Here is a 23421-nt window from a genome sequence, read left to right on the forward strand (position 1 = left end):
ATTAAACTCTGATGCAAAAAATAAGGCTGAGGGAGAGTACCCAAAAAGGATAAACTTGGAAGGAGGGTCCCCTCCTCAAGGCTGGAGTTTCTCACTGGAGGAGTTATGGTTGCAGCACGCTAGATAACAGAGAATTTCACTGGACTGTCCAAACCAGAGCAGGTCCAACGTTGCCAGACTAGCAGGAAACAATTCTCTGGAGTGCAGCTTTTGAGGCTGGTGAGCAGGTGTGCAGAGGTAGTCAGGACACGGCTGCAGGCACAAGGCCTACAATGCACAGTATCCACGTCAAGAGAACTGCAGGAAACAACTCCCTGGGGTATTGGCAAGCCATGCTTGGTGGGCAGGCACGCAGAGGTCCAGTCAGGCACTGGAGGCATGAGGTGTGAGGTACATGGGGTCCACTTCAGAAGGGCCGTGGCAAGGTGGTCACCAGGTCTAGACTGGGACTGCAGGATCAGTGAGGGCCTGTTTACTCTGGGCACATGGCTGAGGCAGAGCACCACCAGATGTCCCCAAGGTCCCTAGAAGGGGCGGGGGGTGGGGGAGCGCGTGAAGGAGGGGTAGACAGGACAGACACAGCTCAAGGGAACTAGAAAGGAAAAAAAACCCTTCCCCTCCAGCATCCTGACCCCTTCAGCACTTAGTAAAGCTTAACATCATGCTCTTTATAAAGGAGAAATGCAGTCGAGTCCAGTCCATTATTGCAGAGCAGGTATTGAAGGGTTAGTTTAGAGCAGAAAGAAAATAAATTGATAATTTACACAGTCATCTTTCTGTTCTCAACAGTATTTAAGTAAGACAGCGTTTCTCTCACTTCACAATAGGGGGAAAAGGAAAGTGAATATATGGCCATTAGTGTGTATCACAATCATTAGTGCAGAATCTGAAAGAGCACCCACAGTCTCTTTACAGTGTCCTTTATTTTTAATAGTCACACAAATTTCTTATTCTAGTCTAGGCTATTATCCATGTAGGCTTTAAAATAAAATGTTTTAAATGAGACAATAATTGATTGTTATGCTTATCAGCTTCCAGGGGCTGCCCACATTCATTGGCTCACAGGCCCTTTGCTCCCTCTTCAAAGCCAGCAATGGTACATTGATTCCTTCTCACAACACGTCATTCCCAACTCCTCTTCTTCCATTTTTTGGAAATCTTGTGATTACATTGGGCCTATCTGAATAACCCAGGAAAATCTTCCCACCGCAAAGACCTTAACTACATCTGCAAAGTTACTTCTGAATATAAGGTAATATATTCACAGGTTCCAGGCATTAGGATGTGGACATCTTCGGGGGTCATTATTCTGTCTACCACAGGAATTATCCTATTTCTCATCAAATTTTCAATTTATTCATTTATATTAGTATGGAATCATGGATTACTGTTTTAATCAATGGGTTATATATATTACAGTAATTATTACTTTGATGTCCAATTGTCTCTAATTTAGCTGGTAGAGGCTCACTCAAATGGGTTTCTGTGTCTCTTTGAGATGGCCCCATCATTCTTGAGCACTTCTTTGTTTCCTGGCACAATATCTTCTAGTCTAATGCTGTACTTTTTTTTGCTGTAGCCCCCAAATCAGCCATTTCTCCAAGGAGAATATCCTTGTTTGTAGGAATCTTACCCTAAAGTATTTGGTGAGTACAGAACATCACATCAACAATTTACTCTGAAATAATTAAGGGGGGGAAATCAGGTCCCTGCACTGTTCTGGAACCTTGTGATCATTTCAAAATTTAAAATTACTTTACATTAATCAATACGTCTTCCAAAGCTCAAAATAAATTATTTGAGGCTTGTCTAAATACTAGTAGTGCATATAACTGAAAATTTACCAGCTATAAAAATCACTGTGGTTTCTCTCAGAACCTGACAAACAACTTAGCTTTTAAAGTGTAATTGCAAAGATTATAAGGAGAGCTGTAATACATGGATCAAAGTTCTAAGCCTAGTAAATCCATCATTTACTGATTTAAGTTAATGCCATTGTAATCAGCCTCTAACGATTATACATTATTCACTATACTGTTATCTAATAAAATGTTTGATTTTTTTCTAATACTAAAATTAATGCTCATTGGAAGGTATAAAGAAAACACTGATTACCCATAATGTTAACATTCATAGATAACATGAGGGTTTGTCCTCATGTGTTGCAGTTCGTTCTCACAGGTTCTAACATATCCTAGCTCTCCCAACCTCACTTTCAGCTCTCCTTCCTCAGTGCCACCCAGCTGACCCATAATGGCCCAGCTCATCCAACATACAAGACACAATGGCAACAGCATTGTAATATACTTCTTAACCAGCTGCCAGAACTTCTTAAAGTCTAATCCCTTATTCCATATCACCCATATCATTCACACTGATTCTGCTTCTCCGATCCAACCACTAGTAGCAGTCTTTTTTCCATCCATATTTTACATCATTTGTATATTTACTGTATTATGATTTATATGCTGTTTTACTTAAAGATGTACCATTTTCCCTTGTTATTAAAATTCTTCATAAACATTTTGTTAATAGCTGCTTAATGTCACATTATATGGCTAAATCATGACTTTGTCTAACTATTCCCCTACTGTTTAATAATAAGTTGAATCCAACTATTGCGATTACAAATAATTCTATGATAAATATAAATCTCTTTCCACATTTCTGATTATTTCCTTAGTATAGATTCCTACATGTGGAAACTACACCAAAGAAACAATTTAAGACTTTATACATATTGCCAAATTGCTTTCCTGAGAGAATATTCCTATTTATACTTCCAAATAAATGTGCATTTCAAGCACTGATTATCCTTTTCTCATCTTTGTTGGCGTGAGGTTAGAAGTTACATATGCTATAAATGATAAAAATAGCTAATGTTTATTGAGTGCTTACTACATTTCTGGCTAAGTACTTAATATGAATTATTTCTATCAATCCTCACAACAGTATCCACTATCTTTCCATAAATATAGAAAACTTAGATCAATAGCATAAAGTGCTTATAACAGTGCCTAGAATATACAGCAAGCACTTTAAAAGTATTTGCCCCTTCAAGTAACTTGCTCAATGACACTTACCTCTTAAATAATGGAGCTAGGATTCAAATACAGGTGTATGTCATGAAATCCCAGCCCTTTCAGACCATCTGATTACTGTATAAATTTGCACTTATTCAACTACGTGTTAGACTGAAATTTTTAGTATGTCTATTCATAATGAAATTTTAAGGCTAAATATTTCAAAACTTCTTTCAAGGAAAACTAAGAAAGGTAAACTAATGTATATAAATGATAGTTTATATATTCAAATCAGCTTTCATTCCAATCTTATTTTTATTATTCATGGATCTCTGAACCAGACAGAGTGATAAATAAGGTTTAGCCCTAAGATTTCTCCAGGACATCAGAATTAAGTTGTAAAAATAAATTAACTTTTTTTTTTTTTTTTTTTTTTTTTTTTTTGCGGTACGCGGGCCTCTCACTGTTGTGGCCTCTCCCGTTGCCGAGCACAGGCTCCGGACGCGCAGGCTCAGCGGCCATGGCTCACGGGCCCAGCCGCTCCACGGCATGTGGGATCTTCCCGGACCAGGGCACGAACACGCGTCCCCTGCATTGGCAGGCGGACTCTCAACCACTGTGCCACCAGGGAAGCCCTAAATTAACTTTTAAAGTAAATTATATATTCTCACCTTTCTTCAAGCTTAAAGAAAATGAAACATTCTATCTATATTATAATGGCCAAGTATATGTAATATACCAGGAATGCAATAGTATAAGTAGATAATCATTCAACACTATACTGAAAGGACATACCATACTATTAATATTCAGAATAATCATACATCATAGAGATCAAAATTCTTTAGTGTTCCACTTCCCACTTTCCTATTTACCTATATAATCCAGCTCATAAAGGTAAAAAAGAAAGTAAATGACCATTAAAAGCAATTAATGTTACACACAAAAATCAGTTGTGCTTCTATATACCAGCAATGAACAATCCAAAAATGAAATTAAGAAAATTCCATTTATACAGGTATCTGAAAGAATAAATACCCAGAAACAAATTTAATAAGTGAAAGACTTGTACAAAGAAAACTACAAAACATGGCTGAATGAAATCAAAGACCTAAATAAATGGAAAGATATCCCATGCATTTTAAGACTAAATATTGTTGGGAGTTCCTTGGTGGCCTAGTGGTTAGGATTCTGTGCTTTCACTGCTGTGGCCTGGGTTCAATCCCTGGTCAAGGAACTGAGATCCCACAAGCCACACAGAGCAGCCAAAAAGAAAAAGAAAAAAAGAAAACTAAATATTGTTAAGATGGCAATACTACCCAAAATAATCTACAGATTCAATACATTCCCTATCAAAATTCCAATAGCCTTTTATGCAGAAATGGTGAAGTCAATCCTCAAATTCATATGGAATTGCAAGGAGCCCTGAATAGTCAACACAATTTTTAAAAAAGAAGAACAAAGCTGGAGGACTCACACTTCCCAATTTCAAAATCTTACTATAAAGCTACAGTAATCAAAACAATGTGGTATGGGCATAAAAATAGACATATAGGCCAAAGGAATAGAATTGAGAGTCCAAAAATAAACCTATACTTCTATGGCCAACTGATTTTCAATAAAGGTACCAAAATCATTCAATGAGGAAATAATATTATACTTTCTTCAACAAGTGGTAATGGAACAACTGTATACCACATGCAGAACAATGAAGCTGTACCCCTAAACTCACACTATATGCAAAAATTAACTCAAAATAGTTCAATGACCTAAAAATAAGAGCTAAAATGATAAAAGTGTTAGAAGAAAACATAGGAATAAATCCCCATGACCTTGGATTCCACAATGGATTCTTAGATATGATACCAAAAGCATGAGCAACAAAAATAAATAAATAAATTGAGCTTCTTCAAAATTTAAAACTTTTATGCAACAATGGATATTATAAAGAAAGTGAAAAAAACAACCCATAAGGGCTTCCCTGGTGGCGCAGTGGTTGGGAGTCCGCCTGCCGATGCAGGGGACACGGGTTCGTGCCCCGGTCTGGGAGGATCCCACATGCTGCGGAGCGGCTGGGCCCGTGAGCCATGGCCGCTGAGCCTGAGCGTCTGGAGCCTGTGCTCCACAACGGGAGAGGCCACAACAGTGAGGCCCGCATACCACACACAAAAAAAAAAAAAACCCATAAAATGGAAGAAAATATCTGCAAATCATATATCTGATAAGGGTCTAGTATCCAGAATACATAAAAACACTTAAAACTCAATAATAAAAAGACAAACAACCCAACTTAAACATGGGCAAAAAATCTGAATAGACATTTCTACAAAGAAGATATACAAATGGCCAAACACCACATAAAAAGATGTTCAACATCATCAGTTATTAGGGAAATGCAAATCAAAACCACAGTGAGATATCAACTCATCTTCACAAGGATAGCAACAGCATTAATTTTTTTTTTTTTTTTTTACTGGAAATGAACAAGTGTTGGTGACAATGAAGAGAAATTGGAACCCTAGTACATTGCCGGTAGGAATGTAAAATGGTTCAGCCACTGTGGAAAACAGTTTGGTAAGTCCTCAAAAAGCTAAACATAGGATTACCATATGATCTAGCAATTCCACTCCTTATATATACCCAAAAGAAATGAAAACTGGGACTCAGAAAAACCCTTGTAAATGAATGTTCAGGGCAACAATATTCACAATAGACAAAGAATGGAACGAATCCAAATGTCCTTCAAAAGATGAATGGATAAAGTCTGATGTATACATACAATAAAATTATTTAGCTGTAAAATGGAAGAAGTATCCATACATACAATAATGTAGCTTGCAACAACATTGCAGAACCTTGAAAACATTATGCTAAGTGAAAGAAGCCGGATGCTAAAGGTCACATACTGTATGATTCCATTTATATGAGACTTCCAGAATAAGTGAGATATCCAGTAAATCCATAGAAACAGAAAGCAAATCAGTGCTGCCAGGGGCTGGTGGCAATAGAGAATGGTGAATAGGTATGGGGTTTTAGTTTTGAGTGATAAAAATGTTTTGGAACTAGACAGAATTGATGGTTGCACAGCACTGTGATTTACTAAATGTCACCCAATTATTCACTTTAATATTGTTAATTTTATGTTGTATGAACTTCACCTCAAAAAAATTTTAAGCAATTAATATTTATAATACATGTTATGTAAATGTATAAATTACAAGCACATTTCTTCCTTTTTGAAGGTCAAACATGTAAATTACAAGCACATTAATTAGGCAAATAAACTACTCTTCATATTTAATGAGTTGTTTTACATCTAAGCAAAGTAGAAATTCAACTTCTACTCTCTTATGACTTGATTTAGAAATATTCACCTATCATCAGGTGGGATTATTTCCCCTCATTGCCTCTAAAGGTTTAACTGGATATCTTGATCATTAGAAAATGAGCCTGAACTAGAGTCATATTCAATCAATTAAACTTCAACAAATTTCTAACCCCTCAGAAATGATTCTAAATCATAATTCTTGTATCTGACTGGAAGCTCTCTCATTTCAATAAGCAGAATACCCTAAATTTTCAGTTCTCTTCTCAATTTACATTAATGTGGCTGTGAACATATAAATGTTTTAATGTTCAGTTATTCCATGGTTACTGATACCCTAAAACCACAAAATTAACAATGTTCCTCAGACTTTGTATTTCAGAGTTAAAAGACAGATTTCCTCAAGCAGGACTACACAGTTGAAATAACTGGAAATAACGTAAGTATCTTCCTCAAAAATGCCTGATCAGGACTTCCCTGGTGGTGCAGTGGTTAAGAGTCCGCCTGCCAATGGAGAGGAAACGGGTTCGATCCCTGGTCCGGAAAGATCCCACATGCTGCAGAGCAACTAAGCCCGTGTGCCACCAACTACTGAGCCTGTGCACCTAGAGCCCAAGGTCCACAACAAAAGAAGCCACTGCAATGAGAAGCCCATGCACCACAATGAAGAACAGCCCCCGCTCGCCACAACTAGAGAAAGCCCGCGCACAGCAACGAAGACCCAACGCAGCCAAAAATTAATTAATTAATTTTTTAAAAGCCTGATCATGTTACTCCCTGCATAAAATTCCTTAACAGATTAAACAACTTTCAGAATAAAGTTCAAAACTAAATTGTGACTTAGCACCGAAAGTTCATAAACTGTCTGTGCCTATGTCTCCAGCTTTGTCCCTTGCCATTCCTCCTTAGTCTTTCTTCTCTAACCATTTGAACTTTCTTTTCTGTCAGCCTCTCATTATGTACCTTCTCTGTGCCACCACAGTGTAACAAAACGTTTAACTTGTTTATCACTCCTTGAAGTTAGGGACCATACAGTTTCAGATTTGGTATACTTAGCACCTAGCACAATAATCAAAGGCTGTTGTAAAATTAAAGTATGAAAGTATGGACAGCTGGTAAGATCCATTACTGGGGTCTAAAATACTGTGGCTTATTTTTTCCTTCATAATGGCAAAAGGGGAAACTACATATTAGGTTATATTTTGCTTTATTTTTAAAAATTACAATGTAGTCTTAGTAACTAACATCAAATAGATAACATTAATTTTGTAGACATTTTTTAAACATCTAGTTTGTTAACTAAAAGCATAAATTTAGTCTGATTATTATTCAATGGAAGCTCATGATCAGCTCTGTTTTGTTTACATTAGTAAAGTAAAACTGCAATAGACATTTTGTAAGTCTTAAAAGACTTTTTTAACAGGAAAATTCCTCATTTTACAAATGAGGAAATGAACTGAGAGGCCGAGTTATTCATGCCAAGTCACACCGCTAATTATTGGGCAAGTTGGGGAACACCCAGATACCCAGATTCCCTTAATGGTGCTGCTTTCAGCTACAGTATAACCTTATTTCCACTTCAACCTCACAGGTAAGCCACCCACTGCAATTCATAGCACACTTCTCTTTCTTCCTATCCTCAATCTAGTGAGTACATGAGCCCTTAATACTTGTTACATTTAACTGATTTCTTTATCTTTAAGATCTGGCCCTTGCCTTAACACAACTTTCTTCTCTCCATTATAAATATTTAATGAGTACCTACCTTTGCTGAATATTAAATACATCTAAGTCATTTCACTGGGAAAAGGGGAAATGGGGAGACATACATGAGTCAGAATGATATAGTCCCTTCCTTTAAAGTGCTCTACAAAACTAGTTACAATCTGGTATAGTACTCTTATTGTTATCTGTTTAGAATTGTGATTTTATAAATACATAGTATAAGAAAAATCTAATTACTTCCCACTGTTAAAATAAACCTTGGGCTTCCCTGGTGGCACAGTGGTTAAGAATCCGCCTGCCAATGCAGGGGACACAGGTTCGAGCCCCGGTCCGGGAAGATCTCACATGCCGTGTTGCAACTAAGCCCGTGAGCTGCAACTACTGAGCCTACGCTCTAGAACCCATGAGCCACAACCACTGAGCCCACATGCCACAACTACTGAAGCCCACACGCCTAGAGCTCGTGCTCCGCAACAAGAGAAGCCACTGCCATGAGAAGCTCGTGCACCACAACAAAGAGTAGCCCCCACTCGCGGCAACTGGAGAAAGACCACGCGCAGCAACGAAAACCCAACGCAGCCAAAAATAAATAAATAAATAAATTTATTTTAAAAATAAAATAAAATAAACCTTATTTCTCTAACTAGAAAATAAGCTTCATGAGGGCAAGGATTTGGGTTTTTGTTGCTGTTCACTAATGTAGTCTGCATGCCTAGAACAGTGCCTGACATAGAAAATACTTAATATTTGTTGAGTGAAGAATGCTATAGCAAAACGTGTAAGTAGTAGAATCCAAGTAACATTTCCAACAACGGTGTGACAGATGACAGAATATGCAAACCTTCCTTGTCCTAATGCTTGTGCCTAATGTCCAATTTTTTATTTGATTGGTCAGTTACTCAGACCTTGCATTACAGGAAACTAAAAAGAGTTCAGAGATGGATAAATTACTATACTGCTAATTTAACATCACGCCCGGGCTTCCCTGGTGGCGCAGTGGTTGAGAGCCCGCCTGCTGATGCAGGGGACGCGGGTTTGTGCCCCAGTCCGGGAAGATCCCACGTGCCACGGAGCTGCTGGGCCCATGAGCCATGGCCGCTGAGCCTGCGCGTCCGGAGCCTGTGCTCCGCAACGGGAGAGGCCACGACAGTGAGAGGCCTGCGTACCGCAAAAAAAAAAAAAAAAAGTGATTAACATCATGCCCTACCCAACTGCACCAAACTCTAGAAAATCTGCCAAGAAAGGAAACCACAGGCCCTTCTCCTACTTAGACCTGAGCCCTTTTGCAAGTATAAAGGGCATCTAGATGTTTCTCTTGCTTACAACACACCAGCACTGGTATTAGCATCATCATTTTACAGAATAAGGAAACGGGCCAGAGAATGGGTGGCACAAGGATTCAGTCGTAGAATCTCTATTCTTCCTACCACACTATGCAGCCTTCTCCTCTCATCCTTTGAGGTTCTTCTCCCACAGTCTCGGCTATAAGTAAAATACAATCTATCTAGATCGCCTCTTCATTGCTGCCCCATAACAAGCACACAGACTCTCTGATTTTAAAGGTTATCCTATGAATCAATTCAGGGTAACACAGGGGATGACAAAAATAAAAAATCTGGAGACGTTCCAACAATTCAACATTCAACATGTGTGTTTAAATGTCTGGTACTGTATAAAAATCACAGCGTCTTTCCAAGTTCTTAATGTGAGAATCCCTAGGCTCCAATTTACTGGCTCTCTTTTGAAATAATAAATGGGAGGTTTGCTAGGTTTCCAAAATTTTCCCTCCCCACTACCTTATTCCTGTCCTCCCAGGAATATGTTACAGGGAAAAATAGTGGCTATAACCCTATCAAGCAAGAAATCTACATCCTTTCTGTGAAATTTTGACCCACAGGAGGATGACTGCTTTAGACCATTTTCCTCACCACGTGAGCAATTGGTCTCTTACCTTTTTATGGAATACACAGAGCTCCCAGCTTCCATCTTACATTTCCAAACATCTGAACAAAGCCTCTGCTCCAAAACCAAAGACCATATCATAAATCCTTCTCCTAAATTCCCTTCCACCAGCATCTGTTCTTCATCATAATATCCTCCCCAAAATAAGGCCCATACTTACGTCAGTTCGCAATGTCAATGTTAACATTTCTCAATTCTATACCCTTTACAACAATCCCACCATCATTACTTCCTGCCTCTACCAACCTCAACTGTAATTAAACTCCAAGACATTCCTACCTCCAGGCTTCCACTCCTTCACTGGACTTAGTTCCAGATTAATATCCATAAGGAGGGGTCCTTCTCAAGTGAGAATCATGTACAAAATTCTTAACCTGGTTCCTTTAAGTATTCCTGTAATCTGTATCCATCTACCTTTACCAGCCTGTTCCTTAAACATACTACCTTGGCAAACGTCCTCTGCTTTCCTACTTCTATACCTTTGCTTCAGCAGTGTCCTGAGGTTAAAATCTTCTCCCATCCTCCTCTAGTTGCTAACAAATTTTTCAAATGGCCACATCCTCAGTATGAAAGGAAAAAGGCTGAGGCATATGATTTATTGAACACATATTCTGTCTAGGGCTTTACAAATTATCCTTATCCCCACAAAAATATAATGGCTTAATACTACATTTTTGAGGAAGGAGTTGAGGAAATCAAGGGCCAAAGGAGCTTACCCAAGGTCATCCACATCAGCAAGTAAAGAATCCAAAATAACCCCACAGTATTCTGTATTTTTAAATAAAACATGATACAAGACAGGTTTTATAGTCAAGATGCCTAGGTTCAAATTCCGGTTGCTCCACTAACCACCTGTGTGAACTCAAAAAGTTATGTATTTTCGATGCCTTCATTTCCCCATCTATAAAAAGAGGATTACAAGACAGTATTAAGGACTTACAATTGTTTGGCCTATAGTAAACAATCAATGTTAATTATTATGTCTGTTATTGTTATCTAGGTACTATGATATGTAAACTGACAATACCAATTATATGTTCTCATTGTTCCTAAATTAACTTCTGTTAATTAAATTCTGTTAATTCTGTGTAAAAGGATTATAAAAACTTCGTATTTTTTAATATATGCTTAGTAAATATTTGCAGAATACATGAATTTTTAAACAATGATTATCCACCATGCTCTAATTAAAAGAAATGTCTATTAATTCCGTTTCTTCTTTTGAGAAAACTAACAATGCTTACTTTCTTCCCTTTTTTATGTCATGTGAAACTACTACGTGCAATGCCATATGGCAGTAATACGTCAAACAGTACAAAATACTATTTTGGTCTGAACTCATTTTGACTTCCGCTAAACATTCCCAGATTTTAAAATGTCCAAAATCATACTTTTTACTTAAACACCAACCGTTTTCAGGTCATACCAACATGAAGTAAGCATACCACGATATTTGACCAAGCCATTTCATTTCATACATCTTTATGGCAAAAACTATAAAACATAAAATGCTTTCCTATACAATTTAGTTCGAAGAGATAAACCTATCATACCCTTAGTCCTGCCCTTACTTTGCTAAAATTAGTGCCTGAAAAACTTCTGATAGGGCTTCCCTGGTGGCGCAGTGGTTAAGAATCCGCCTGCCAATGCAGGGGACACGGGTTCGATCCCTGGTCCGCAAAGATCCCACATGCTGCGGAGCAACTAAGCCCACACACCGCAACTACTGAGCCTTCACTCTAGAGCCCTCGAGCCACAACTACTGAGCCCGCACACCTAGAGCCCGTGCTCCACAACAAGAGAAGCCACTGCAATGAGAAGCCCAAGCACCGCAACGAAGAACAGCCCCCACTCGCTGCAACTAGAGAAAGCCCGCGTGCAGCAAAGAAGACCCAAAGCAGCCAAAAATAAATAAATATTTTTTAAACCTACCATTTAATACCTTGTTCACCCTTGGCAAAATCTTGATTTAAAAAGCAGGCATGGGCTTCCCTGGTGGCGCAGTGGTTGAGAGTCCACCTGCCGATGCAGGGGACACAGGTTCCTGCCCCGGTCCGGGAAGATCCCACGTGCCGCGGAGCGGCTGGGCCCGTGAGCCATGGCCGCTGCGCCCGCGCGTCCGGAGCCTGTGCTCCGCAACGGGACAGGCCACAACAGTGAGACGCCCGCGTACCGCAAAAACAAACAAACAAAAAAGCAGGCAAGATAGCAATCAAATATTTTAAAAAACAAACAAAAAACTTCTGATAAATGTATGTTATTCTGGGATGCAGAAAAATATCAAAGGAAGGGTGCTGAATGCTAATAAGAGTTTAGGCCCCTGCAAAATGCATGAGAGAAATGAGCTTTAAACAAGGACAGATGAGAACTTACTCCAAATCCTTCAATATTAAACCCTGCAAATTAACATTTTTGTCCACACGATTTACTATTACACATGGAGACATGAAGCTGCGGGCTTCAAATAAAGGGAGAGGTAAAAAATGTATTATTAAACAGTTGTCATTCCTGACACAGAGAGAAATAACTGGGCTTCTAGACAAACATTTCCAAAAATCAACAACAGAAAAAACTACTTTGAGGCTTAACTATGTAAACACATATTTTATTTCAATTAATTCTTACAATTCTTCCCTTATTTACAGAAAATATCACAGAATTAGTAAGTGGCAGAGCTGAAGGGTGAACCTGACTCCCAAATTCAGGATTCAGTGTTTTGCCATAATCCACAATAATATGGTATATACATTTACATATTCCTCTTCACACTCATATATTCTTTTTAAAAACCTGAAACAAAAGCTTCATTAAATAATATTTACTCTTACTCCATAGGATATTCTCTGATATTTTTTTTCTTTCTTTCTTTCTAATGTGAATGCCAGTGCACTAAATTGATTCCCAAATCCCCATGGGCCCTGCACGACACTTCTCACCTCCTGTTTAAAGTTCTTTTAAACTGCTACCACAGTCCAGTTTTGCTGCTCTGAAGTGGAGCTAATCTCCTCGACCCATTAAAATTTGTCAAATAGATTAAATCCTTGAAAGCGCTTCCTTAAACCTTGAATTGATGTTTCTCTAACTAGAACTCTTCGGCGGCACACCCATCTTAGCTATTTATATTGTATCGAAAACTGCAGATGTTCTCTTCGGAGAACAACAGATCATTGTTGGAAAGGAATGCATTAGTTTTCACTGTTCCTGCTGCATCACTGACAAGAGTTGACAAGTGTGGGGCAGCAACACAGGACCTGAGCAGCTGCCCACGGTGCTGAAATTGAAGATGAAACGATAGTTTTGGAGATATACTATTGCCGGATTAGGACAAAGTAGAGGAATTTACCAAAACGTTGGCAGAGAACACTAAGTGGCTGCCACCAAATACGCGTGAGTGCTTCTGGGATCGCCTGGCTTCGGTGTCGACCCGCTCCCTCTCTGGGACAGTTATTTTATCAGTGCGGGTCAACTCATTAAGGGAGAGCTTCCAGCTTTAAGGGGGCAGGGACGCGTTATCTGTCCCTAAGAGAGTCACGTCCCACCTTCTATCTAGCTTCCGGGGTGGGGGTGGGGGAAGGTTAGAAAGAAAGGAGGCGCCTGCCCTCTTTTTTCCAAAAACTAAAGAGTTCCCCCAACTAAAGTCAAGCGACTTCGCCCGGGGACGCTGCGGCAAGTGCTGGACCAAGAAAAGCCCTCGGAACATCTTCCCAGGTTCCAGCCACCTCAAGAGGGGAATGTAAGAAGCAAAACGAATAACCCAACAACTTCAAATACACACAAACTCACGGGGTGGGAATGCGAGGGGAACTCGGCCCTCCAAGAGCAGGGCTTTTTATTTTACCTTTTGCAAAAAAAAAAAAAAAAAAACCACCTAGTTTCTTCGGCGCCCAGCCTGGGGAGGAGCAGCCAAGAGCTCAGCGGCGGAGCCGCCTCGGAGCTCCAGGGCCGGAGAGGGGGTGTGTTCTCTCGGCCAGGCCCCACGGGGAACAACCCGGCGCCCGGCCGCCGCGACGCGGGAGAGGCTCTTACCTGGAAGCCTGACCCCACAACACAAACAGACTCGCCAGGCGCGTCGCTGCGGGAGAAGTCCCTACCGCGACTTCATGATTGAATCTCCGCACCGACCCCCACTGCCTGGAGTCGGAGCACAGACAACAACACCGAGGCGAGGCGGAAGTCCCGCCCCGCGCGCCTCATTGGCCCGCACCCGAAGGTAGAGGAAAGCCATTGGGCCACAGAGCTGCTCGCTAAGGCTCCTTCCCAGTCTCACGCCGGGTCTAGCTCTTGCTCAGGTCCAGCTTGGAGAGATGCCCAGTCCCTGGAGTCGCGTTATTGGCCTCGTGACCGGTCCTCTCTGGAAGGGCAGGGCAGGGCAGGGTGGGAGGCGGGCTTCCGGAGCGAGGCTGAAGGATCTGCTTTTGGCAGGGAAAGGGGTATGATGGCTGAGGGGATTGGCTGTGGAATACTGCCGCCTGCCGTGTGCCCCACAGGAGTGGAGGCCGTGGGGTCAGAAGGGGATCGGACCGAGAGACCAGAGCTAGCTGGCCTAGCCCGTTCTGGCTGTTGGGCCGAAGCATCCCGAGGCCCAGCTGGCGGGCTACCCCTCGCTGGGCCTGGTTTTGGCGTCGTCGCGCCTCTTTCCTGCACCGCACTCACCAGACTCGCAGAAGAGGTGAGAACGAGGCCTCATCCCTTCTGCACCGTGTCCAGGCGGAGATCGAGATGGATGGGGCCAAGACCAACGCCTTAAAGTCCGAGTCGCGTTGTTAGAGGTGCGAGCAGCCCGAGCGCTGAACACTAGTCCCCCGACGTCTGAGTGGGAGCCGTGCTGACGTCAGCACTCTGGGCCTGACACGCGCGCGCCATCCCCTAGACTCAGCAAAAGTCAAACCGTGTGATTAAACCCTACGTCAGCCTTTTAAAACCCGTGCCTCCTTTAATGAACGAAAAAAATCTCGTTACCTACCGCCTTTCTGGTAAGACCTCCGCACCCCAGATATTCCAATTTCAAACCAAGCTACTTTTAAACTTAAATTACCCGGACTGGAACATCCATACTGATTAACCAGTTACCAACTAGAAATTGTAAAGAGGTAATGTGGTTTACTGCAAAGATTACAAAGAGTTATGAACTAGAATATCAGGAAACCTAGATTCTGGTTTACATTAGAGGCTTCACATCCTTCAACCTCATCTTTTAGACAAAGGAGGAGCGACAGGAAGCTATCACTTAGAACACCTGTGGAATACCTTTGGCTGTAACTTGTAACCTTGACTGATCTGGGGAGACCTGAGGAATAGGAAGTAGACTCCCTATTGTGTATCTTTTTGTGCCTTTAGAATTTTAAACCTTTTGAATATTACCTACTCAAATAAAATTTAAATACAAAAAAACTTTAAATCAAATTACACTAAAATAAGTAAAGGCCATCAAAGGTACTTTCCTATTCTGTGTATCCTTTGACTATATATTCTATATATCCTTAGACTTTCATCAGTTGTAAAGATAGTCAATACTTAATACAGTCCTGCCTTTAAGAAAGTCATAAGTAAAAGTCAGAATTGGGAATATTACTATGAAGGCTAGTGTAAGCATAGTTAGAATATCTCTATAAGCATTTCTTCATTAAATTATCTGAAGTTGGCTTTATATTAAATCAGAGATTTCTTGCATGACATTGAAAAAAGTAAAAGAATAACGTCCATATTTTACAGGTTAAAAAAAAAGTTTTGTTCATTCCTTAAATAAAGAAATGTTGAGTACGGAACATTTTAATCTGACTTTATTCTGCTCTTCAGATCACAATAGGTATAGTTCTTTCAGTTACAAACAAGGTAATGTGTTATTTGTACTGCATTTAGGCAGAAGAATTGTGCTACACCCTGCAGAAGCATTTATTCTCCCCACTGTGATGAATGAAGTCAAACCGAAAGAAAACAGATTGGGAAAATGTACTAATTTTTTTTTTAAGTAGGTTAGACAGTAAGGTTGATAGACATCTTAATTATAGTTTTCAAGAGCATGAAGTGTTAATATGGCACATGATACTAATAGCCACTAATTATCTCCTTGGAAAGACAAAAGAAAATTAGGACTTCGTGCCTGACAGTTTTTTATTTTTTATTTATTTATTTATTTATTTTTTGTGTGGTATGCGGGCCTCACTGTTGTGGCCTCTCCCATTGCGGAGCACAGGCTCCGGACGCGCAGGCCCAGCGGCCATGGCTCACGGGCCCAGCCGCTCCGCGGCATGTGGGATCTTCCTGGACTGGGGCATGAACCCGTGTCTCCTGCATCGGCAGGCGGATTCTCAATCACTGCGCCACCAGGGAAGCCCAGTTTTTTATTTTTTATATCCTCCTAAAAGTACAAATAGCATATAAAAGTGTAGACTTTCCTACCTCCAATATATTGTAAGACAGCAACAACAACTAAAAAGACACCCAATTACCTAATTGTCTAAAATGGTTTAGAAGTAGTTTTCCCTGAATAATGAAAAGAATGCAGGCAGTTTCTTTAATCACTGAGATCAACTAGAGACATTAAAATTACTCTAGGCATTATTATATTTAGAATCAGAAAAAAGTAATTTTAGACAGATAAAGATACTTTCATTTTGAAAAGAAAAAATAAAATTATTATTGTGATAAAAGAAGAAATAGAATCCATAGGAATCCATATATGTATGGATTACACACATTTGAAAAAGTACTAAACAGAACTTCTAAAAATTGTCCCAGGGAATTTTTGGCTGAAGATTAGAAAGTGTCCCATTTCTTTACCAAATTCTAAGCTAATGAATAAATTCATCTCGTAAGAAAATAAGTGAAAAGTTCAGGACACACAAAAAAAGATATCAAAAGGATTTTTCAACAAAGTTTAAGGAATTGAAAAAGGTTAGACCAAAAAAACAAACAAAAAAAGTTCTGTTTAAGTCTAAATGCCTTAAAAAATGACCTGGTCATTGTTTCCCTTGAGATGAGTTGCTTCCTGGTCTTATATATAAAATGACTGACATACAATTTCAACTTTTCCTTTCTTATTTGGTTCACTGAGAAGCAGTCTCACTCTATTTGCTGACAAAGTTATTACAAAATAAGCATGCAAAAATTCAGATGACATAATGTAATATAAAGATGTAAGAACTCAGGAATGTGGATCAAGACAGTCATTTTGGGAAACAATTTGGCATTATCTGAAAAGGCTGGAAAATAACATTTTCTATGACATAGCAATTCCAATCCAGGAATATACCCTAAAGAAACAAAAAATAAATTCATAACTAGGTACATTGTAGTGAAATTTAAAGAAGATCAAAGAAAAACAGAAGTTCTTAAATAAACAAAGAAAAATAGAATACAAAGGAATGGCAGCTGACTTCTCAATAGCCACAAAAGAAACTAGGAGTCAATGAAATATCTTCAAATACTAAAATAAAATAATTGCAATTGTCAACCTAGAATTTGTGCCAAGTTAAACTATCATTTTAAAGTGAAGGCAAAATGAAGACATTTTCAGAGGAAAAACAGCATTTATTCCTAAGACATTTTTCTTGAAAGAACTTCTAAAGGATGTCTTCAACAAGTTGAAAATTGAACCCAGGAATAAGGGGTGAGATGCAAGAAAGTATGGAGAGCAAAGAAGTTGAATATAATTTTCAAACAAGTAGATGTAAAAAGGGGAATGAAGAAAACATAATTATTCAATAGAAAACAGGGGAGTAGAGGTGGGAAAGGAGCAAATTAAAGGTATTGTAAATGGCAAATACAAAATGAGACAGAGGAAATCATCAATAATCTCTACAAGAGGTAAATGGGGTAAACTTGCCAATTAAAAGATTGTCCATTGTATTCTTTTTAACAAGACATAATATAAAAACTTAAAGGACACCAAAAAGTGATAGTAAAATGAGGGGGAAAGATATGCAAAGGGAATAACAACCAAAAGAAAGCTAGTGTAGCTGTATTACTTTCAAGGGGGGGAAAAAACAGACCTAAAGTCAAAAGCATTGTTAATCAGGATAAATAGAACTATAGAAGAATGATAAGTGGAAAAATTTGCAAAGAAGTTATAACCATCTTGAACCAGTATGCATCTAGAAACATAGCCTCAAAATATTTAAAGCAAGAATTGACTAGCTTACAAAGAAAAGCTGGCAAATCACAATCAAAGTAGAATTTTATACACCATTTTAAGTACCTAATAAATCCAGCAGACAAAAACATTAGTAAGAATATAGAATATTTAGACAACACACAGAACATGTAGAGAACCCTATAAATATTCTTTTCAAGCACATATGGAATCTTTCCCAAAATAGCAGCATATTATGCTGTAATGCAAATCTCAACAAATGTAAAAGAATACATGGCATACAGCTCATGCTATAAGACCAAAATATAATATTAGGTATCAGCTATTGATAGAGTATTTTTTAAAATTCTAAGAAAATACTATGAACAACTTTAAATAATAAATATGAAAAAATACCCCCCCAAAATACCAAATAAACCATTTCCTAGGGGGCTTCCCTGGTGGCGCAGTGGTTGAGAGTCCGCCTGCCGATGTGGAGGACATGGGTTCGTGCCCCGGTCTGGGAAGATCCCACATGCCGTGGAGCGGCTGGGCCCGTGAGCCATGGCCACTGGGCCTGCGCGTCCGGAGCCTGTGCCCCGCAACGGGAGAGGCCACAACAGTCAGAGGCCTGCGTACCGCAAAAAAAAAAAAAAAAAAAAAAAAAAAAAAAACTTTCCTAGGAAAATAGTTTTAATTTACCTTAACACCTGAGAAGATATAAGAAACCTAAGCAGGCTAGGGAAATTGAAATAGCACTCAAAAAAAAAAAAAAAAAAAAAAAGAAAAGAAAAGAAAAAAAAAAACTACAGGACTTCCCTGGTGGCACAGTGGTTAAGAATCCGCCTGCCAATGCAGGGGTCACAGGTTCGAGCCCTGGTCTGGGAAGATCCCACATGCCGCAGAGCAACTAAGCTCATGCGCCACAACTACAGAGCCTGTGCTCTAAGAGAGCCCACGAGCCACAACTACTGAATCCCGCGCACCTAGAGCCCGTGCTCCGCAACAAGAGAAGCCACTGCAACGAGAAGCCCACGTACCACAACGAAAAGTAGCCGCAGCTAGAGAAAGCCCACACGCAGCAACAAAGACCCAACGCAGCCCTAAATAAATAAATAAATTTATTTTTTAAAAAATCTACAACCCTTCCCTCAAAAAATCAACAGAATGTTTTAAACATAAGTTCACTATACTTTCAAGGAATCATTAATAAAAGTTTTACAAACCATTTCATAGAATAAAAAGTGAAAACTATTCAACTAATTCCATGAGGGCAATATACTCTTGATACTAAAACTGAACAAAGATAATACAGGTAAGAAAAATCATAGGCCAATCTCACTTAGAATGAATATGCAAAAATCCCAAGTAAAACATTGGTAAACAAAAACTAGCAAAGCTTTAAAAACCAAACAAAAAAGCTATGACCAATGTTGAATTTAAGATAACATTATAAAATTTATTAATATGATTCACCATATTAATATATTTAAACTAAAAGCTTATCTTAATATATGCAGAAAAATCATTTGAGAATTAAAGGAGGGACCTATATAATACATATTGTCAAAGAAACCTTTCTGAAAAGCTGACATAAGTTGAGACTTAAAGAAGAAGGCTTCCTAGGTTGTGAGCCACAGGAGCCAACTCCAGTCAATTTAGGTTAAAAAAGGCAATTTAGGGCTTCCCTGGTGGCGCAGTGGTTGAGAATCCGCCTGCCGATGCAGGGGACACGGGTTCGTGCCCCGGTCCGGGAAGATCCCACGTGCCGTGGAGCGGCTGGGCCCGTGAGCCGTGGCCGTTGAGCCTGCGCGTCCGGAGCATGTGCTCCGCAAGGGAGAGGCCCGCGTACCGCTAAAAAAAAAAAAGGCCCTCAGACCATAACAAGCCTAGCATAATTGAGGATAAGGAAACCAGCGGGGCTGGAATGTAGTGAGGTAAGGGAAGGGTGGTAAGAGATGACCAGCCTCATCTGGGTGCTTGTTAGAAATCTCTATTCTCAGCCCAGGCAGAGAATCAGATTTTCTGGGAGTCAGGCCTAGGAGTCTGCATTTTAACTCCAAGTGATTCTTAAAAATGCTTAAGTTTGAGAATCACAGATGTAGAGGTTTGTAGAGCATAGTAAAGGTTCCAGTTCTTTTGCTGTTGTTTTGCTTGTTTGTTTGTTTGTGGCCACACAACATTGCCTGTGGGATCCTAGTTCCCCAAGCAGGGATTGAACCCAGGCCCACGGCAGTGAAAGCGTCAAGTCCTAAACACTGGACCTCCAGAGAGTTCCTGAAAGGTTCTAGTTCTATCCTAAGGGCAATTAGGAATTTCAAGCCAGGAATGACATTATCTAATTTGCGCTTTAAGAGAACCATCCTGCAATTATGTAGGAAATAGACTGAAGAAAAACATGAGCGAAAACAAGAAAGCCAGTCAGGAGATTGTTGCAATAATCCAAGAAGAAAATAATGAACAGGACCAAAGCCATGGCAGTAGGGATGGAAAGAAATGGTCAGAATGAAGATATATTTTGGACTTCAAATAATGAGGATTTCATGATGGATGTGAAGGATGAGGGAAAAAGAAAGAACGATGACTGCCAGATTTCTGGTTTGAGCAGCTGGGTGACTGGTGGTATCATTTATGACACAGAGAAAACTGGGTGATGAAGAAAGAGAAAAATTTGGAGAGGAAAAAGCACAAGTTCATTCTTGTATATGTTATGATTGAGATATCTAAATGGAGATGTCCAGGAGGCATCTGGATATAAAGAGGAGTGGTTATAACATGAGATATAAATTTAGGAATCTTTATTGTAAAAGTAGCATTAAATACACAGGAATGTATGAGATCACTTACAAGCAGCCTCCTTTGTCGTATTTTAATTAAACAACTAAACTAATATTTAGAGCTAGCATTTAGCATAAATCAAGCAGGTGGCCATCTACGTATTATGTTCTGAGGAATCCTTAGCTCCTGCCCCCCAGTTTTTTCCATATGGAACCCTTACAATGGTATCTTAAATTCCCACACTAATTATTTTCCTTAGATTCAGAAAGAAGGGCAGATATGAGAGATTTAATTGTCAGCCACTGACACCTCATATTTCATAAATTCTCCCATCCCCTGCCACTCTTGAAAATTGCAAGAGCAAATACATTTTTCAGGCAGAGAAGGAAACTCTCCAGAACGGAAAACACAACAGAAAAGATGAGAACCCAGAAGATCTGAGAGGGCACTGACCTAATCTGTGGGGCTTGAATGAAAATGTAAAAGTTTTCTCCACAATTTAGACACAATACAGGAGAAAAAACAACAGCATGTGCTAGCAGAAAGGAAGAGACAAGCATGATACGTTTGATTTTACTAAATGGGGCAGCGGTTAAAGTTATAATTTAATTTAAAAGATCCGGGGCTTCCCTGGTGGCGCAGTCGTTGAGAGTCCGCCTGCCGATGCAGGGGACGCGGGTTCGTGCCCCGGTCCGGGAGGATCCCACGTGCCGCGGAGCGGCTGGGCCCGTGAGCCATGGCCGCTGAGCCTGCGCGTCCGGAGCCTGTGCTCCGCAACGGGAGAGGCCACAGCAGTGAGAGGCCCGCGTATCACAAAAAAATAAATAAATAAATAAAATAAAAAAATAAAAGATCCGTGTTCATATAAAACAGTCCAATCAACAAAATGGTACTTAAACGGTACTTTAATTAGCCTACTGTTTGTTCTGTTTCAGTTAACTTGACAATAAGCTGTGTTTTATAACTGCTATCTCCCCCACTGTTGCTTGTTGTCCTAATTGTAGATTTCTTTTCTGTTCCCTGCGTGTTATTTCCTGTTTCATGCATGAATTTATTCCAGCCATCAATCGCACAATTTCACTTCCTTGAAAAAGGCTTCGCATCTGTTGACAAGCTCTACAGTCTGGAAATTCTCCCGGCTTCCATCCTGATTATGGTTAAGTCTTATCTATCTTGGCAGTTTGATGAAATGCCTCTGCCACTAGTTTGTTCATTTCCAAAAATAAAGATGTGGGGAAACTGCTGAATTACACTTGCATGTGTTCAGATGAGAAAATTAAAGCTCTAGGTTTGTCAGATAGTAATAATGACCAGCTAACGGGAAAAAAAACAGACATTGTATGAGAATTGCTAGAATTGATTGCTATTTTTAGACTTTCCCGTTTTTATTTACAGTCTTCCTTCTCTGTCTTACCTCTCTGCTACTTCATAATTTTACTTTTCATCATTGATCTCTTTATATTCAGTGCTAAGTAAAATGTTTAATTAGGCACACTTGGGAATACAGGAGTATTAGCCTTGTTAAAGATACATGTTTTATGGAGTAGCTTTCAAAACCGCAAAACCTTAAGTGAAAATGAAATTTTAGATACTGATAAATGAGTGAAAAACTTGGTGGTCAAAAGAAGTCTTCCTAGTATCCCTCAACTATGACATCATGTTGACCAGTGCTTCTTAAACTATTATACATAGGAACACCTGGGCATTTGTTAGAATGTAGATTCTGATTCAGTAGGCTGCAATGGAGCCTGAGATTCTATAGTTCCAGCAAGTGCCCAGGTGATACTGATGCTGCTGCTCACCAGACCAAACTTCTAAATCATCCATTCTTTTTAGAGTTAAGTCCATCTTCCTGAGTCTTCGATTCTGTTCCTATTTTTCTTTGCTAAATAGCAAATATGGGAAACTGTTAGATCTGATTTTTAGTTTCCTCTTTGTTTGACCCAAGAGGAAATCCCTTACTGTTTTGCAAGCTCTGCACTTATGAAGATGTATTATATTTAACTAAATAGCTCTAGGTGTTTTAGGATTGCCCAAACCTCATGATTGTTTTTCCAGTTAAAATAAAAATAGTAATAAATTGCTTTCTTAAAAAAACTAAAACTGTACCCTAAAAGAATCAGGAATAATATAAGGGCAGAAAGAATATTGAGAATTAAGAACTCTACTTCCTTTTTTCAAACTTGTTTTTATTCTCAAAAGGCTGGCCTATTGCAACATAAGGTCCAACCTGGCACTACAGACAAATGCCTTCTATGAAAGCCTTTTCCAGTTAACAAGAGCTACTCAAAAGTGGTAGCAGTACAGTAAATCATCATACCTATTCATAGTCAAAACAAAGACTACTAGTTCTTAAACTTTTCAGGGGTTGAGAAATGTGAAACAAGCTTTGTGGTCAAAATAAGCTTGCATCTTTTTTTGATAAAAAAATTATTTTTTAATAAACATGACTTTAAAAACTCATGAATTTTAAATTGAAGGTAGCTCATTTTACTTTTATTAATTTACAAATGACAAATGCTTATTGGTATCAGTCA

At 39.4% G+C, this 23421-nt stretch overlaps 1 protein-coding gene across 4 annotated transcripts in view; it reads right to left on the reverse strand.

Moving 5' to 3' along the window:
- RNF13 (ring finger protein 13) overlaps positions 1 to 14907 on the reverse strand; it is a 161916-nt gene extending 147009 nt beyond the window's left edge. Inside the window, exon 1 of one of the 4 annotated variants that reach the window (XM_059064203.2) lies at positions 14062 to 14907. The gene's annotated coding sequence lies outside the window, so the exon portion shown is untranslated. The remainder of the gene's footprint in view (positions 1 to 14061) is intronic. The other 3 variants (XM_067033594.1, XM_067033595.1, XM_059064205.2) reach the window with 3 other exon arrangements.
- Between the last annotated feature and the right edge of the window lie 8514 nt (positions 14908 to 23421).

This window comes from Kogia breviceps, chromosome 5, assembly GCF_026419965.1.
Source record: "Kogia breviceps isolate mKogBre1 chromosome 5, mKogBre1 haplotype 1, whole genome shotgun sequence".
NCBI lineage: Eukaryota > Metazoa > Chordata > Mammalia > Artiodactyla > Physeteridae > Kogia > Kogia breviceps.